The sequence below is a fragment of the Panthera pardus genome, unplaced genomic scaffold (assembly GCF_024362965.1).
Source record: "Panthera pardus isolate Hobbes unplaced genomic scaffold, ASM2436296v1 HiC_scaffold_13, whole genome shotgun sequence".
In the NCBI taxonomy this organism is placed as follows: Eukaryota; Metazoa; Chordata; class Mammalia; order Carnivora; family Felidae; genus Panthera; species Panthera pardus.
In genome coordinates, this window is record NW_026526688.1 from 196,695,538 (window position 1) to 196,714,415 (window position 18,878).

Genomic DNA, 18,878 nt, shown 5'->3' on the forward strand with positions numbered 1-18,878 from the left:
GCCTCCTGTCTCCAGATACAGGAAGGCTCTCAAACATGCATTTCTAGCCTTGATGATTCTGAGTCCCAGGCTTCCTGCGCCTACCTGCCTCCGCGGCATTTCTAGCGGGCAATCGAATGGGATCTAAAATTTGGGTCGGCTCAGAACAGAGCACATTTTCCCCACGTCACCCCTGCCCCTACCAAAATCCCCTCTCCCCTACACCTCCCTGTCTCAGCACTAACACTTACTGAAGCCCCAAACTAGCAGACATTCTTGATTTTTTTTTCCCTTTCCTCTTCCCCCAATCCGATCCATCAGCAAGCGCTATGAGCTCTTCCTCCAAACACCCCCAACCCCTGTCTATCCTTACCATCTGAAACCTGAATCCAGGCCAGGGCTTTCTAGTGTCGCCATGCTCCCCGAAGTCCCCGCCTCACGGATGTGCCTTACAGGCTGCTGTCCACACAGAAGCCAAAGAGAGCTTTGTAATCAGCCGGCGTGATCTTCTCTGCATGAAGGCACCCTCCAAGCCCTTCACTGAGCCCTACAAGATCTTCCACGATGTGGTCTTTGTCTCTTTTATGGACTTCACCCCCTCGGCCACTTTCTCCCTCACCTCTAAGCTTCAATCACACGTCCTGCTTACTCTCCCTGGAACAGTACAACACGTGCATTCATCTCAGAGCCTTTGCACGGGCTGTTCTTTCCACCTGGAATACTCTGTCCCCAACCGTCTTCTCAGGGCTCAGCTTCCAGCACAAGAACCATCTCAGGACCTTCCACCTCCAGCTGAGCCAACACCCTCAGTCGCTCTTTAACACGCCGATCAATGTTCTTTGGTCCGTGACACTTATCAGGACCTCACGTTATCCTCATGATTTATTTTTGGTTACATGTTTTCTCTTTCGGCTCTAGAACGTAAGCTCTTTAATGGCAAAGGTTGGGTCTCTCTTGTTTGAATCGATTTCTAGACTATCGTCTTGCAGATAGTAGGTACTTTCTATACATCTGTTGCCCAGTTGATTTCTTTTTGAATGTGCTGGCTCGGCCTATTATATTTATGCTCTCTTATATCTTAAAGCAGATGCCTTATGCGGTTGGCTCAGGAGATATCACTTGATGGTAATTAGGGAGCACTTTGGCTTCTTTAACAAGAGCTAAATGTTTTTATGAACCACTTGATATATGAAGACAAAGCTTCTTGTTTATACGCCTTAGCTGTTCTTTTCTGTAAAGCATTATACATAAAATTTATTTGCACAAAAAAAAGGTTGTATCCAAAAATAGATTGAAAAAACATTGTTATGTATTCATCAAAAGAAAGAAACCATGTGTTTCATCTCGCTGGGTGTTTAAGAATTATCTCCGCTCGGCAACACTGGTAAGGCCAGAGAATTGGAGTGAAAATTGTTCTTGGAATAAGAGCGGCGAACTGAAAAATACTGAATCCAGCAATCTTGTTTTCTATTTCCCTGAGTCAGTGTGGAGAAAGCAGCGTATGAAACAATATACATCGTGTTAATGTGGGAATGGAGTGTAAGCTTCTTGCAGCCAAGGACACGTGCCCCTTGCTCACCACCGTTGCATCCCGTGGCTACCGCTGAGGGCTTGGGAAATAGTAACCGTCCAGGAAATAGTTGCTGAATGAATGAATGAATGAACGGAACCTAATTACAAAGGGTACGATAGGGGCTGCTAGCATAGAATCATCCGTTTCCCAGGACCTGCTAAATAGCGGCTTGTGATGAAGAAATAACGGCATTTCGTGATAGACAGAAAGCCTGAGGGACTCGTTAGACCGCAGGCCTTTTATGAGTTGTGCCTCTGTGTGACCTTGGGCCTAGGTGCCTTCACATACACGAGGAGAGTGCAGGGCGAGGAAACGATAGTGGCCGCGTGTACTTGGCACAAGCTCTGAGCCTGACTCTTGTTCTCTACATGTGCGATTGATTTAATGCAATGTTATCTGTGTACAGAATATATGTTATGTCCTCATTCATATAGCCTCGGGGAGGTTATGATAGTTGATATTATGATACAAGGTATTGATAACTTGATATTATGAAATCAAGCTCAAGGACTAATACTAATAGTAAGAGCAACAACCCTGAAAACAACAATCAACCCAACAGTCAAAAGATTAAATGTGGTTTCCGAACCTGGATGATGCAACCCATGCTTCACTAAAGAAGCCCTTACAGAGCATTTACGGTCAGAGAAACGGAGGCACTTTTATGTACATTCCTTCTACCTGAAAATCCTAATCTCTGAACCTCTTTGTTCTCTCTTATCTGTCAAATGGGAATAATACCCCCCCCACCTGATCCAGCAAAGCGATTGTTATCCAAAGAGAAAATGCATCAAAGGGACGAGCCTCTCACTCACCGCCCCATCCCTTTATTCCAAGTTTCAGGACACGGCTATTGACAAAGGCCAGTGTGTTCATGCACCTTTCAGTCAACAAATATTGATAACATACACACTGCGTGTCAAGTACTTTCCTAGGCCCTGTGGACATAGGGCAAAACAAAACAAAGAAACTCCTTCCCATCATGTTACTCATACCCTAGTGGGACAAATCAGGCAAAAGATACGGTTAATGTATAATGTGGCAATACAGACTGGGAAGACAAATAGAACAGACTGAGAACATGGGAAGTAACGGAGGGGGTTCTACTACCTTAAACCGGGGGGCTGGGGGAAGGCTTCTGTAACGGGACGACATCTGAGCAAAGACGTGAAGCTGGTAGAAGTAGAAGCCATGACGTGGAGGCAGGGGTTCCAGCAAGAAGAGAAGTGCAAATGAGCTGAGGTCAGAGCAGGTTTGGGAGGGCGGGGCTGGAGCCCCAGGAAGGCCTGTTGTTTTCTAGAGCTGCGTGGAAAAGGAGAAGGGAGATGATAGGAGAAGGTGAAGCACGTCCTCAGGACTGCCACACGTGGGGCCAATGGGCCACGGCAAGGATCCTGGAGTTATTTGTCCATTATTCTGAGTGTACTGGAAACCAGTTAAGTGTTGCTCTGAAGGTCGGTTCACAGATGAGAGCGTGAACTCAGTGCCAAAAACTACTTCCTGGAAAAAAAAAAAAAAAAAACAATCACGACGGACCAGAACGAGGGGCGGCACCTGGGTGGCTCAGTCGGTTAAGCATCTGACTTCAGCTCGGGTCACGATCTCATGGTTCCTGAGCTCGAGCCCCACATCAGGCTCCGGGCCGACAGCTCAGAGCCCAGAGCCTGCCAAGGATTCTGTGTCTCCCTCTCTCTCTGCCCTTCCCCCACTCGTGCTCCGCCTCTCCCTGTCTCAAAAAGAAATAAAACATTAAAAGAAGAAAAACAAAACGACAACACCAACAACCAGAATGAGAAAGCTGGACAGCACACTGGGAGAGTCCAAATTCGTGGGGTACGTCGGAAGCTATGATTTCTTGGGGAGATACGAAGCCCCAGTCTGCACACCCATCCAGAATGGAGGACTAGGGACACGTGATGTGGTACAGTCAGTCCCGCTGAAGGCTTCAGGGATTCCTGTCCAGGCAGGTATCCAGTGACAAGGAAGCCAAATTCTCCCCAAAGCCTACGAGCCAGGCACTGGTCTAGTGTTTCACAGACACGCATTCGTTTAAACCTCACAACAGCCCCGTGGGGTGGAGGTTCCCATCCACACGTCACAGGTGAGGATCCTGAGGTGGGGGGAGGGCACACAATTTGCCCAAGGTCAAAGGAAAATCTTGGCTCCCTGACACGAAAGCCCCGCTTCTTCCTACACAGCCCCTCCGTGCTTGTGAGCCGAACACGCCTCCTCTTGGCCTCTTCCATCCTTCGGGGGTGAAACGTGCTGAAGAGGGATGTAATAACTCCTATAATAACCACCCCCTAACGACAGAGGCCTTGGCAGTTTACCCAGCTTTCATTCATTACCCTGCGCTTCCCATGAACAAGTTCGCACCCTGGCTGCTTTCATTTCACAGGCATGGCAAGTACAGGATGTGATAAATACCCTGAACGAGGAAGCATTTAGCCTCAGCTAACTATTATCGGCAGCATCGATGACGAATGACTTCATATAACCCTCAAAAGCTCAATGTGATGACTAATTTGTGGTTAAAGGTAGTTGGAAATTTACTTGGTAAAAAATTACGTGCAAGTAACCCGATTAACTTTGAAAGAGAGACGGGGGGGAAGGAAAGCCAACAAAAATACACACATAATGATTTACTCCTCCTTGCAGGGGTAGCAATAAAGATAAGAATTACAACCACAAGAGCTTTCAGAGCAAGAATGAACATGTTTCACTTTGCATACTGGATGTGGGAAATGTACCAGCACAGACAGTGTAAATGGAAAGGTCTGGGCTCCGGAAACCCCTGCAAACCCTACCTTCAGCTGTCGCGTCTAAGCTCCTCAGTTAACGGGTGAGGAAACTGAGGCATTTAGAGATGTGTCTGATGTGGCGTCTGCTGAGTCGGGATCTTTTTGGCAGGGGAGGGAAATACAGCTTGGCACCAACAAGGGCACACCCACCCTGTCAGACTCGGGTCTTTTGTATCAAGACGTGGATAATAATGCCAACTTCCTGCAGGGTATGAAAGGCAGGTGATTTACTGTGTATAAAATACCCAGCACAAAGCCTGGAACTCAGTAAGTTGACCAAAAATCTTCATTTCTCTCTTCCTCTGCCTAGTTACTGTCATCCCCTAGGGAAAGCCACATCAGGTCTTTCATTTTTTTTTTTTTTAAGTTTGTTTATTTATCTTGAGAGAGACAGAGACAGCGTGAGTTGGGAGAGGGGCAGAGAGAGAGGGAGAAAAGAGAATCTCAAGCAGGCTCCACGCTGTCAGCACAGAGCCCGATGCGGGGCTCGAACCCACACAGCACGAGATCGTGACCTGAGCCAAAACCGAGTCAGACGCTTCATCAACTGAGTCGTCCAGGCACGCTCTCAAATGCCACTCTATTCCTCACCAAAGAAAATCATGGGGTTGGCAGTGACCCCATGCGAGATGCGTAGAACCATATAATCAGTGTGCCTACGATTATTACTAGAGAAGTCCCAGGATTCTATTCTGAATGTTCCAGAAAACGTGTTAAATGTCCATTCTCGTGCTCTTCTCATTAGGCCACCTGGTTGCATTTGGCTCCACTCGCATTCAGAGCAGTTCGGCCGTGACCCGGTGCCCAGGCGGTGTTGAAGGATCAGTGCCGGAGGGTCTCTGGCAGGTGGAAATCCCAGCCAGTCACAAACGCATCTGGGAAGAGAAAACTGCCCTTTCCCTGCGGGTCCCGCTAGCTCTGCAAAGGCGGATTCCGCATCGTAAGGACTTGCCGGTGGCTCACCCTGAGACTTTTTTTTCCTCCTTCCTCCCTCTTCCAGCACCAAGCCCTGCACCCTTAACAACACAGTGCAAACCTGCACCACGGCCTGCAAGCGCCCGACCCCCGGCTGCAGCCCCCTCACCAGCTCTGGCCCCGCTCCCCTTCTGCTCCCCTAAACGCATCCTGCCCTCCTCCACTCAGGGCATCTGGGCACGCTGCCACCTCTTCCTTAAATGTGCCCCCTCCAACTACTACGATCACCCTGCCAGAGTCTGCTCGAATGCCACCTGCTTAGAGGAATCTTCTCTGAATATCTCATGCTGTGTGTGCCTCCCTCCCACCTCTGCCTTTATCATGTCGGTTTGGGGAGGTCTTTGGGAGGACATGACCTCTGGTTGAGCCGCGAACTGGCTCCCGTCCTCCCCTGTCCTTGGAATGTGTATTTCACCTGCTTTCCCGGCTCCCAGAAGCTACCCCAAGGACACGCCCTTAAGATACTAATGTGGTGTCGAGACTATTTGTACTGTGTACATGTCTGAACACCATTAAGTCTTCTCTAGATACTTTTAAGATTTGGTAGGTGGGTGTGGAGATCTATTCCTCTTGGGGCGGCTGAAGACAAGGCTCGGGTGTGAAGTTTCCTTGCTTGTGACACCGGCCGCCTCCCAGCCCTGCAGTGGCCTGTCTCTTTCTTCCGACTCTCCCTGCCCCCTGCATACAGGTGTCTGGTTTCAGATCACATCTGGGAGGGTCCGGAGGAGGTTGGGAATCAACCACATCCCCCCGGTTAGCTCTTACATACGCCTGTCAAAGATCTGGACATCTGTTGCTATATTTACTTGCTCGTTTGTTACATCCATTATTAAAATGTACCTTGAGAGGTTATGTTCGTTTCCCAGGGGCTGCTGTAACATGCCCCGCAAACTAGGTAGCTTAGAACAACAGAAATGGATTGACTCATATATATATATATATATATGGTGTGTGTGTGTGTATGTGTGTGTGTGTGTGTGTGTGTGTGTGTGTGTGTGTGTAATTTTCAGTTCATGTCCATCCCTCCATCAGACTGTAAACTCCATGAGGGCAATGGATGGGTCTAGTTTTGCCCACCATTAACATCTCCAGTGCCCAGCACTTGACATTCTCAACCATTTATTCTTTCTTATTTCCTTCCTCTTGGTTTCTGGGATAACCCCTGCCTTTCCATGTCTTCTTACATTTCAGACTCCTTCAGAGTTCTTCTCTCTCTTCTTGCTTTTGACTCGCCTCTTAAATATTGTTTCCTTAAGGTTCTATCTCAGCCACTTTCTCTTCTCACTCAACGAGCTGTACCTGGCAAATCGTTAACCCTCTAGAGACTTTAGTGAGTACCTGATTCTGCCACTGACTTCTACATTTCTATCACTGTTGTGGTTCTCCCCCCTTTGTTCATTTCTGTATTCCCTACTTCCTACCAGTGACTTCTAGCTTTACCAAGTCTTCCAAAACATGTTCAACACAGAAGCTATCTTTACCTTTGAATCTACCTCATCTCTGTTCTTAGCTGAGTAGATGCCATTAACATACACTCAGTTGTGCCTACACAGTAAAATATATCACGGGAGCCCAATATAAATATAAAACACAAAGATAATCCTCAAGTCCAGCTTCTCCCCGACATCTCACACCCAACCCTGTTGACTCTTTTCTAAGTATCCCTTGATTCACTTTGTTTCCTCTCCACTCCTTATGCTTTAAACCATGTACCCACTATAGGGCACTTGGGTGACTCGGTTGGTTGGGCACCCTACTCTTGGTTTCGGCTTAGGTCATGATCTCACAGTTGTGGGATCGAGCCCTGCCTCATGCCCCGCACTGAGCAAGGGGCCTGCTTGGGATTCTCTTTATCTCTCCCTCTGCCCCTCCTCCACTCACACCCTCTCTTTCTCTCAAAATAAATAAATAGACGTTTTAAAAAAATCAGGTACCCATTCTATCTCCACTGCCATAAGAACATTTAACTCATAAAAATCCAAGTAACTCCACTGCTTAAAACCCTCCAATGGTGCCCAACGACCATAGAATGCATATCTGTCTGGTTAGCCTGCCACACAGGCGTCTCCATGAACTAAGATCCTGTCTTTTCTCTGGGAAGATTTCTTACTAATCTTCTCTAATTCTCTGCATATCCTTACCTACACTGAATTTCTCACTTATCTTTGAATAGGCCAGACTTCTCCATGCTTCTGGTGCATCCACCAGTCCCTACTCCAGAAGTGTGTTTTGATAGAAGCTCTTCGTGATGCTCGTTCACTGGGAATAGTCAGGTCCAGAAAACCTGAGGAGGTCACACCTTCCACGGGACGGCCTGCGTCCACGGCTGATCAACACAAGGGCATGAAGTCCTACCTCCCGTGCCTCAACTGGAAACATCTCCCATGAGCCATCCCAGCTCCAGAACTCTCCCGGGGGGCTCCTGAAGACTTTATGGGGACTGGATCACACCTTAAATTCTCCCTCTTCAACTACCTGCTTCTTCTCTCTCCCTTACACAGCTAGAGGTCCCAAGGGCACTCCTCCAAAAAAACAAACAAACAAAAAAAAACCAGAAACAAACGAACAAAAACCTCCCCCAGGCTAATCCCCATCTCCAAGTGGGCCTCCCAAAGAGGCCATCTGATAGCGGCTATTCACAGATGCTGTGCCCTCTGCCCGGATGGCATTTCCTTTCAATCTTTGCCTGCCAAACTCCTACACATTCCTCACGTCCCAAGTCAAATGTCATCTAGATGCCCCAAAGTGAGCCTCAGTATTCTCTGAACTGTTATAGCACATTTTGGCTTTCCTCGATGCCAACATATATCCCACTATCTTATCATAACTATTCAAATATTTTCCTTTCCTACCAAACTAACTCTGTGCTCTGCAAGGATGTTGGAGTAGTTATCTTCCGCTGTGCAACAAATTACCAAAACCTCAGGGGCTTGAAACAGCGCCTGTTTATTATCTTACAGTTTTGTAGATCTGAAGTCCAGGCGAGCTCAACTAAGTTCTTCTCTGCTTAGGATCGCCTAAGACTGAAATCAGGACGTCAACCAGCCTAGCTCTTCATTGGAGGCCTTGGGGAGAATCTACTTCAAACTCATTTGACTTGGCAGAATCTAGTTCCTTGTGGTGGTAGGACTGGGTTTCCTATTTCCTCACTGGCTATCAGTTGAGTATCATTCTCTGCTCCTAGAAGCTGCCCACACGTTTCCCCACAGGCCGTCTCCATCCTCAAAGCCAACTACAATGCATTGATTCTTATGCTTTGAAACTCTCTTTCAGCTCTGTCTTCGGCCACCAGCCAGAGAAAGGTCTTTGCTTAAGGGGTCTTACGATTGTATCAGGTATACTGAGATATTACCCCCTTTTTAAAATCAACTTTGCCATATGGCACAGTCACAGGTGCGGTGTCTCACGTTCACAGATTCCAAGGATTAAAGCATGGGCTCTTGGTGGCCGTACCTAGAAATTCTGCCCACTGCAGATGGAAAGTGAACCTTATTCGCTGAGCCTCAATAGGCTTCTCAGTGCCTAGCGGAGCGTCTGATATAAAAAATAACCAGTGCTTGTACTCATTATTAGGTAGGACTGACTTCAGTCTCAATGATGATGATGCTTGAAACTCTGTTTTAGTTGTGTGCCTGGTGAAAGAAATACCTCAGGTTGCAGCTTAAACGATAGCATAATAATAAAGCAATGAATTGCGGAACTTTCATGGACATTGATCCAGAGGAGAAGAGATTGAAAATGGAAGAGAAGTGTCACAAAATGGAAAGAAAGGAAAGCCTCCTGAAAAATGAAAAGGGCAGTCTTGCCGTTTTGCACACTTCATGGTCGAGTCCATCAACTTTCAACCTCAGTAATTACATGAGCGTTGTAAGTTACCAAAGTTGCTTTGCTACGGAAATGCAGTCATTAGATTAACGACAGCAGGCTTCCTCCCCCTGAATCTGTGCTCCAACTCCAAATGGACATCTGGCTTGGCGCTGGGGAAAGCGATGCCACCAGCCTACCCCTAGAGTGCGCTGCGACCAATTCGCGGCTTTGACTCGGAAGGGAGGTGATTTTCGTGCACGCATTTGTGTGTTTCTTTATAGAAGTCACGGCAGTGCTTCCAGGGTCGCTGTCTCTCCACGCATCAGACAAGACCCGAATACCTGTTTGTGATGGTGGCCTCCTTCCCTTCTGCTGATGGCAGCCTTCGCTTCATTTTGTGCTTAGGCATACAAAGTGATGACAAAAGGTGGACAATTGTTTCTGGCCGCAGCTCACCCGGATAAAACTGTTTCAATTGATTCAGAGCGCTGATGTCAGCCAAGACCCTATACTTCCTGACACTGAATAATAAGTCACTGTGTTTCCACCAACAGCCTCTCTCTCTCTCTCTCTTTGCCTTCCTCTTTTCTCCCACCATTAACAATGCAAGTTTAGCTCACCACCTGTCACTTGGCATGCTTCTGCAAATGCTTTCACCCACATAGAGGTGGATGTGGTTTCATTGAAGTTGGGAACACCCCTGTGTTTCCCTGGGTCTGCAACTCACCAGCTGCAGTCCTTTCAAAAGTATTCTTGGCTGTTAATATACATCACAAGTTGCTATGTCCCGGTGTGGATGTTTTAAACATTTCTCTCATTCGAATTTTGAATGACAGGTCATTGAAATATGCTCCAGAACAATAAATACAAGCAGTTAAACGCTTGATAATTTTTTTTAAAAAGGACTAATGTTAGCTAATTAACGCGTCTATGATTCATATGCCCTAGCTCCTTTAAATCTTTAAACAAATCCAATGAGGCGAAATTTTGCATTAACTCATTAAATAGGTGGGGCACCTGAGTGGCTCAGTCGGTTAAACACCCGACTCCGTTTTAGCTCAGATCACGATCTCACCATTAGTGAGATCGAGCCCTGCACCCAGCTCCATGCTGACAAGCACAGAGCCTGCTTGGGATTTGGACCCTCCCTCTCTCTTCCCTCTGCCCCTCCCAGCTCACACTCTCTCTCAAAATAAATAAATAAACTTTTAAAAAAAAGTCAACCAATCAACCATTATATAGGTAAGAAAGACTCAGGAAAAGCAACTCACCCAGACCTTTCACCCACCAAGTGAAAAATTCTGGACTCCAAATAAGGAGGGTTTGATCACAAAGCCCTTGTAATTTTCCCTTAATGTGCCGCATTTCCTGCTTGATTATGCTACTGCCTTTCACCTACTCACCCAGTGTTCAAGGAATCTCTACTATGACCCAAACGCTGAGCTAGCAGCAAAAGGATTTCTACAGGCAAACCCACAGTCCTATCCCACAGATGCCGCTAGACAAGCAGAAGGAAAGCCAATGTCAGTGAATTATAATGAAAAACACATTCTTAAGCACAGTAACAGAAGGAAGTCTCAAGGCAGGTCCCTTTCGAGCTGCTCTTCTGTTCACGTGTGGTTAGTTAACTAATCGAAAGTGTTTGGTAAGTGAAATTAAGACTTCAGTCGCCCACTTGCACTGGTCACGTTTCAAGGACTTGACAGTCACGTGTGGCCAGCATCCACTGAGGTGAACAGCGCAGCTTACAGGACATTCCCATTATTGTACACTGATCAATGGGACAGTGCCCGTCCGGAGGATCAGACAGTCTTCCCTGAATGTTGTTCTTGAGCTCAGACTTGGAGATTAAATAGCAATTTCCAGACAAACCAGCAGAGGCGGGAGATTCTAGACAGAGGAAACTAAATGGGCCAAGGCAGGGACAAGCCACGATAAAACACAGGTTGTCCGCTGAGCTGCATGCGAATTAGAATAATTCTGTCTTTAAAGGGTTTCCTGAGACGAGGTGGATAAGACGAATTGACTGAAGGTCAGGGCTCTTTTCACAGATAGGTTTCTGGGTGATCGTATGACGTACGTGCTCAGAATCCTTGTAGGGGAAGCAGATGCGAACAGGAAAGCTCTGCTTGAGACACGGGTGGAGGGCACACCTGGACCCCTGAGCCACCCTCACTGAGCCCCGGAGCTCTGCACAGGTAGTGGAGCCACGAGCGAGCCACCAGAGAAGCTGGAACACGAGCTGAACGATTTGAAACTAGGTACTGGGAAATCACTGCCCCCCGTGTGCAGGACGGGTACATGGAGGCAACGCGGAAGCAAGGATAGAGGACTAGAAACGCATGGAAATAAATGAAGAGAAAGATGGTAGGTGCCATTTTTAACTAGAAGAGAAAAAAAAAATGACCTCAGGATCTGAAGGAACGTGGGTTACAGGAGGAGAAGAAAGAGACCCTCTTTCATTTTTGTGTTGGTTTTTAACTTCTTCCCCTGGGCCAATTGGGTGGCTGGTGACATCATTTCTCACGATGTGGAATTCTAGAGGGACATTCTACTTATTGGATGATTGGTTGAAATTCCCAGTTCTTCAAAAAATAGCAGGATGGAGAGAGTCGTGGCTTACATTTAGACCTTGAGTTACTGCTCTGTCATTCTGACAAAGCCAGAGGGAATATCGCAAAATCCTTCTATTCACTTCAATGAATAATGTATGTCTTATTTCCTTATTCTTCCCCATAGCAAATACCAATCAGAAGCATCTGAAACAAACAGACCACAGAAACTAGAGTCAAAACCAGCGTTTTGTCAACTGATTAGATAGCAGTTAGTTTAATGCTAACATTAATCAAGGTCTGATTGCTCCATTGTGAGGAACAAGAACTGTGTGCTGAGTTAATATGCAAGATCTGGTTCAGAATGTTTCTGCGGAAACCCCCACGCAGTAATTAAGAAGAACACCAAATGAAGGTTATTGATCCGTTGTGTTATTGAGAAACAACATAATTGATATTTCGGATCTTAATTGTTGGTTCCAAAGTAAAAGAGACAGTTTGTACAGATCATTAGTAACCGAGTTTTTTGTTCTTGCCATTTAAGCCAAAATACTGAGTTCAAATGTTACCCTGCTTCACATAAACATTGATTTAATTATCAAGAAATCTTTATTTGTAAGTGTTTGAAATTATTTTGCTTCGAACAAATCTGAGGCGACATACTGTAATCTCTGGAGTCAGACACTTTTCCCTCACGAGCTGGGTGGAATGAAGTTTGTCATTCAACCTGTCTGGGCCTCAAAGTTCCCTCTGGAAAAGTGACATCGATAATGCCTACCTCACACATTGGTTGGAAGGGTTCAGGGAGGAAGTCAGTGGCAGAAAGTCTGCAGAGCATATAACGTATCGTTTAGGAGAAAAGACACAGGATCCAGACTGCTGTGTTTCAAACACAGCTTTGCCACTCATTAGTTGTGCAAACCTAGATACATTAGTTAACCATTCTGTTCTTCAATTTTTTTTTCATTTTTAAAGAGGGATACTAATAGCATTTTAAAGAGGGATAATAGCAATGTGTGCTTGCTTTTGCTTCATATGTAACATGTGTACCCATTGGCACACAGAACTTCCAGAAAACATCCATGTGCCTAATTGCTAAATATGATTAGACAATACAGAAACACCTGAAGTTTGAGGAAACTGTGATGGAGAAAGACCAAGAATAACTGATTGGAAAATAAAGACCCTAGGAGATATAGATAGTTCTAACCAGGAAGCAGAATCTAATTAATATCCTGACAGAAATCTAAGGACACATTTCTTTCAAAAAAGAAAAACTGGCTGCCATGAAAAAGAAGCCCTTAGAGAAAAAGAAAGTGTTCTGTGCCATTTTCAAAAATGGCAAATAAATTTAAGGGAAAAAATATACATGCGTAGCTTGAGGATAAAGTCAAAGAAATGGCACAGAACCTAGAGCCAAAAAGATAGAGAATATGAGAGACAATCCACTGGGTCCAGCATCAGATGAAAAGGAATTCTAGAAAGGAGTATCAGTGATGAAAGACTGGGAGGATGTTGCCAGAGAAATAATACAAGAAAAGTTTCCTGACCTGAAGGGAATGTGAATCCTCAAAAGGAAGGGTCCAAATCACAAGACACAGCTACACATACAATAGAATAGTTAACATTAAGGGAAAAAAATATATATACACACACACACACATATATATAATATATAATATATATAATATGTGTAATATATGTAATATATAATATATATATAATATAAATAATACACATAAAAATGGAAAACTGCTAGGGAGGTTGCAGATCAACTGGTACTCTCAGACACTGCTAGCAAAGAAACAAAACGGTGTTTCCACTTTGGAAAACAAGTTGGCACCATCATATAAAGCTGAATATGTGATTACCATAGGACCCAAGAATATTACTCCTAGTTACCTGTCCTAGAGAAGTAAAAGCATACAGTCACAGAAAAATCTGTAAGTAAATGTTCACAGCAGCTTTATTTATATGAAATCTAAAAGCAACCCAAATGAGGAGCGCCTGGGTGGCTCAGTCGGTTGAGCGTCCAACTTCGACTCAAGTCATGATCTCACGGTTCATGGGTTCGAGCACCGCGTCAGGCTCTGTGCTAACAGCTCAGAGCCTGCTTCGGATCCTTTGTCTCTCTCTCTGTCTCTCTGCACCTCCCTCACTTGTACTCTGTGTGTGTCTCTCTCTCAAAAATAAATAATAGAAAGAATAATATAAGTCAAAGAAACCCAAATGACCATCAGTTCATCAACAGGTGATTGGATAAACAAGTTGCGGTACGTCCAAACAATAGGGAATTACAGCAACTCAGAGGAACACATTTCTGATACATTCAACAACATGGATATATCTGGGAAACCTTATGCTAAGTTAAAGAAATGAGTCATAAAAGCCTATGTACTGTCTGACTCCATTTGTATGACATTTGAAAAACTCGAAACCATGGTAACAGAAGTAAAACCAGTGTTTGCCAGGAACTGGAGGGGAGGGAGTGGGGATTAAGAAAGGGCATGAAGGGGAGCACCTGGGTGACTCAGTCAGTTGAGCATCCAACTTTGGCTCAGGTCATGATCTCATGGTTCCTGAGTTTGAGTCCCACATCAGGCTCGCTGCTGTCAGTGCAGAGCCCTCTTCAGATCCTCTACCCCTTCTCTCTCTGCTCCTCCCCTGCACACTCTCTCTCTCTTTCTCTCTCTCTCTCTCTCAAAAATAAATAAACATTAAAAAAGAAAGGAAGAGTATGAAGTGCTACAAATATCCCATATTTTGACATCGGTGGTCAATTTATAATGTTACATGCCTATGAGAACTTATGAAAATATACTTCAAAAGACTGGATAAATTTGTGAATTTCTCTTCAATAAATCCATAATTCGATATAAAGGAAAAGGCCTACTGAGTGACAAGCCGAAGAATTTTTTAAAATCCCCACATTAGATATGTCTTTAAGAAATGCCAGAAGCGATGTCAACAAAATGGTAGTGTAGGAGGGCTTGGGATCTTCTTCCTCCTACACTCAATCTAATCCAGCAACAATTCATGGAAAAATCCCCCCTGGGAAGTCAAAAAGTAGCCGAAAGCCTCCTGCGCCTTGGGAGAAGTGACACTGGACTCACAGAAACCAGTGGGGAGATTGAGGACAGCCTCTCAACAGAGGCCCTGCCCCTGGCGGAGCACTATATGATCAGAAACTTGCTCCAGGATAGGTAACATGTTAGGTCGCAAAACAAATCTTAGCAAATGTAAGATGATTGAATGTACATCACATCAAGTGTTTTCTGGTTTTTTGTTTTTTTCTGATCACAATGGATTAAAAGTAAAAATTAATGACAGAAGGAAAACTGAAAAATGCACAGGTACTGTGGAAATTAAACAGCACACTCTTGAACACACAATGAATCAGAGAAGACATGAAAAGGGAATAGAAAATACTTTAGGAGCAAGGAAACTGAAAACGCAAAATAGCAAAATGTAGGGGATGCGGCAAAAAGAGTATTAAGAGGGAAGTTCGTAGCAATAAATGCCTCCATTAAAAAAAGAAGACCGATCTCAAATAAACTACCTAAATTGACATCTAAACAAGCTAGAAAAAGAACCAACAAAACCCAAAGTTAGCCGAAGGAAATAAATGACAAAGGTTAGAACAGAAATAAATGAAATAGAAAACTTAAGAAAACTAAAGAAAAAAATCAGCAAAACTGAAGTCGGTTCTCTGAAAATATAGGAAGCATTTGACAAAGTCTTAGCTGGACTAAGAAAAAAGGGGAGAAAACTCAAATTTAAAAAATCAGAAACTAAAAACAGACGTTACCATTGATGGCACAGAAATAAAAAGAATCACAAGAGAGTACTATGAACAATTACAAGAAATATACATTCTGCTACAACTAAATCATGAAGAAATAGAAAGTCTGAACAGGCATCACTAGTATGGAGACCAAATCCATAATCAAAAACTCCTAACACAGTAAACCTGAGGACGTGACAGCATCTCAGATGAATCCTGGCAAACATTTAAAGAACTCATTGAATCCCTCTCAAACTCTTCCAAAAACCTGAAGTGGATGAATCACTTCTAAAATCATTTTATGGGGCCAGCAGTAGCCTGATACCAAAGCCTGATGGACACACTACAAGAAAAGGAAACTACAGGCCAGTATCTCTGATAAGCAGAGATACAAAACCCCTCAATAAAATACTAGCACATAGAATCCAACAGCACATTGAAGAAATTATACCGCATGGCCAAGTGAAATTTATCACTGGGATGCAAGAATGGTTCAGCAGACAAAAAGTCATTAATGCAATACACCACAGGAAATTGAACAAAAGATAAAAATCACACTATTGTCCCAACAGGTATGGAAAAAGCATTTGACAAAATTCATTGACCTTTCGTGATAAAAACCCTCAATAAACTAGAAATGGAAATGAATGATCTCAACATAATGAAGACCATACATGACAAGTCCACAACCAACATCATACTCAACAGCAATAAACTGAAAGCTTTTCTTCTAAGACCAGGAACAAAGCAAGGATGCCCATCTCCACCATGTCCAGTCAGTATTCTTCTGAAACCTTAGCTAGAGTAATTAGACAAGAAAAAGAAATAAAGGCATATAGACCAGAAAGAAAGGAGTGAAACTGTCCGTGTTGGCAGATGACCTGATCTTATATAAAAACCTAGACTCTGCTTAAAAAGAAAACAAAACTAGGGCGCCTGGGTGGCTCAGTCGGTTAAGCGTCCGACTTCGGCTCAGGTCATGATCTCGCGGTATGTGAGTTCGTCGGGCTCTGTGCTGACTGCTCAGAGCCTGGAGCCTGTTTCAGATTCTGTGTCTCCCTCTCTCTCTGACCCTCCCCCGTTCATGCTCTGTCTCTCTCTGTCTCAAAAATAAATAAACGTTAAAAAAAAATTAAAAAACAAAACAAAACAAAACTGTTAGAACTAATGAATTCAGTGAAGTTGCAGGACACAAAATCAACATCGCAAACATCAGTTACACATCTACATACTAACAACTTACCTGGAAAGAAAAATAGGAAAACAATCCCATTTACATTAGCACAAAAAAGGATAAAATATTTAGGAATGAACTTATTAAGGAAGTGAAAGGCTTAAATAGAAAACTAGAAAAGATCGACAAAGAAAATTGTTTCATTTCCTTGTTTAAGACACAAATGGAAAAAGATCCTATGTCCACAAGTTGGAAGGCAATATTTTTTAAATGTCCATATGACCCAGGGTGATTTCCCAATTTAGTGCAATGCCTATCAAAATCCCAATGGTATTTCTTACAGAAATAGAGAAAACAATTCTAAAGTTCTTAAGAAACCACAAAAGATCATGAATAAACTAAAAATGATTCTGAAAAACGAAGAACAAAGTTGGAGGCATCACACTTCCTGAATTCAAAATGTATTACAAAGCTACAGCAATCAAAACAGCACGGTTCTAGAATAAAAACAGACATATAGAACAGTGGAACAGAGTAGACAGGCCAAAATAGATCCATGCATCTATGGCCAACTAATCTTTTACAAGAGTGCCAAGAATAAACAGTGGGGGAAAGTAAGTCTCCCCAGCAAATGATACATATAAAAAAAAATGCAATCAGACCCTTATCTCACACCATACACAAAAATTAACTGATAGCGGATTAAAGAATTAAACATAAGACCTGAAGGAACCCCTGTATGGCTCAGCTGGTTGAGCATCTGACTTCAGCTCAGGCCATGATCTCACAGTTTGTGGGTTCAAGCCCTGTATCAGGCTCACTGTTGTCAGCGCAGTGAGCACGATCCTCTGTCCCCTTCTCTCTCTGCCCCTCCCCTGCTCACAATCTCTCAAAAATAACTAAACATCTGAAAAATAATAAAAATAATATAAGTAAAAAGACCTGAGATAGTAAAATTCCTAAGAGAAATCTTCATAATACTGGTCTTGACAATGATTTCTTGGATATGACACCAAAAGCACAGACCACAAAAACAAAAATAAGCAATTGGGATTAAGTCAAACTAAAATTTGTGCAACAAAGGAAACACTTATCAAAGTAAAAACATAAACTATGGGATGAGAGAAAATATTTGCAAACCACATGTCTTAGTCTGTTGAGGATGTTATAACAAAATACCACAGACTGAGTAACTTACAAAAAACAGAAATTTATTTCTCATACTTTTTAAGGCTGGAAATCGGCGATCAGGGTGCAAGACTGGTCAGATGAGGCCCCTCTGCTAGTTGCAAATTTCTTGTTTTATCTTTACTTGGTGGAAGGGGCTGGGAACCTCTGTGGCCTCTCTCTTATAAAAGCATTAATCTCATTAATGAGAGGTCCACCTTCATAATCTAAGCACCTTCCAAGCATTGGGATTTCAACATATGAATTTTGGACATCAAACCATAACACAGACATCTGATGAGAAGTTAACGTCCAAAATATATAAGCACTACTTACAACTCACTAGTAAAATAATAAACAAAAACAAATTAAAAAAAAAAAAACCCTAATAACTTGATCTTTAAGAAAAATGGGTTAAGACTTAAATAGACATTTCTCCAAGGAATACATGGAAATGGCCAACAGGAAGCAAAATAAACACACACCAACACACACACACACACACACACACACACACACACACACACAGTTCAATGTCACTAATCATCAGGGCAATGTAAATCAAAACTACAATGAGGTATCATCTCATACCTGTCAGAAAGGTTGTCAAAAAAACAAGTGTTGGTGAAGATGTGGCAAAATGGGAAACTTGCACATCACTGATGGTAATGCAAAATGTTGTAGTCTTTATGGAAAATAGTATGAAGTTTCCTCAAAAAAATCAAAAATAGAACTATCATCTTGTCCAGCAATCACATTTTGGGTATTTATTCAAAAGTATGACAATCAGGATATTATAGAGATATTAGCAATCCTATGTTCACTGCATGACTATTCACGATGGACAAGATCTAGAAATGACCTAAATGCATGTTTATAGATATATGGATAAAGAAAATATAGTATATGCATCCAACAGAATACGATTCATCCTTCAAAGAAAGAAATGTTGCCATATGTGATAGAGTGGATAACCATGAAGACATAATGTCTAAGTGAAAAAACGCCAGGCACAGAAAGACAAAAATTATAGGACATATGTAAAATATACAAGTTCATAGAATCC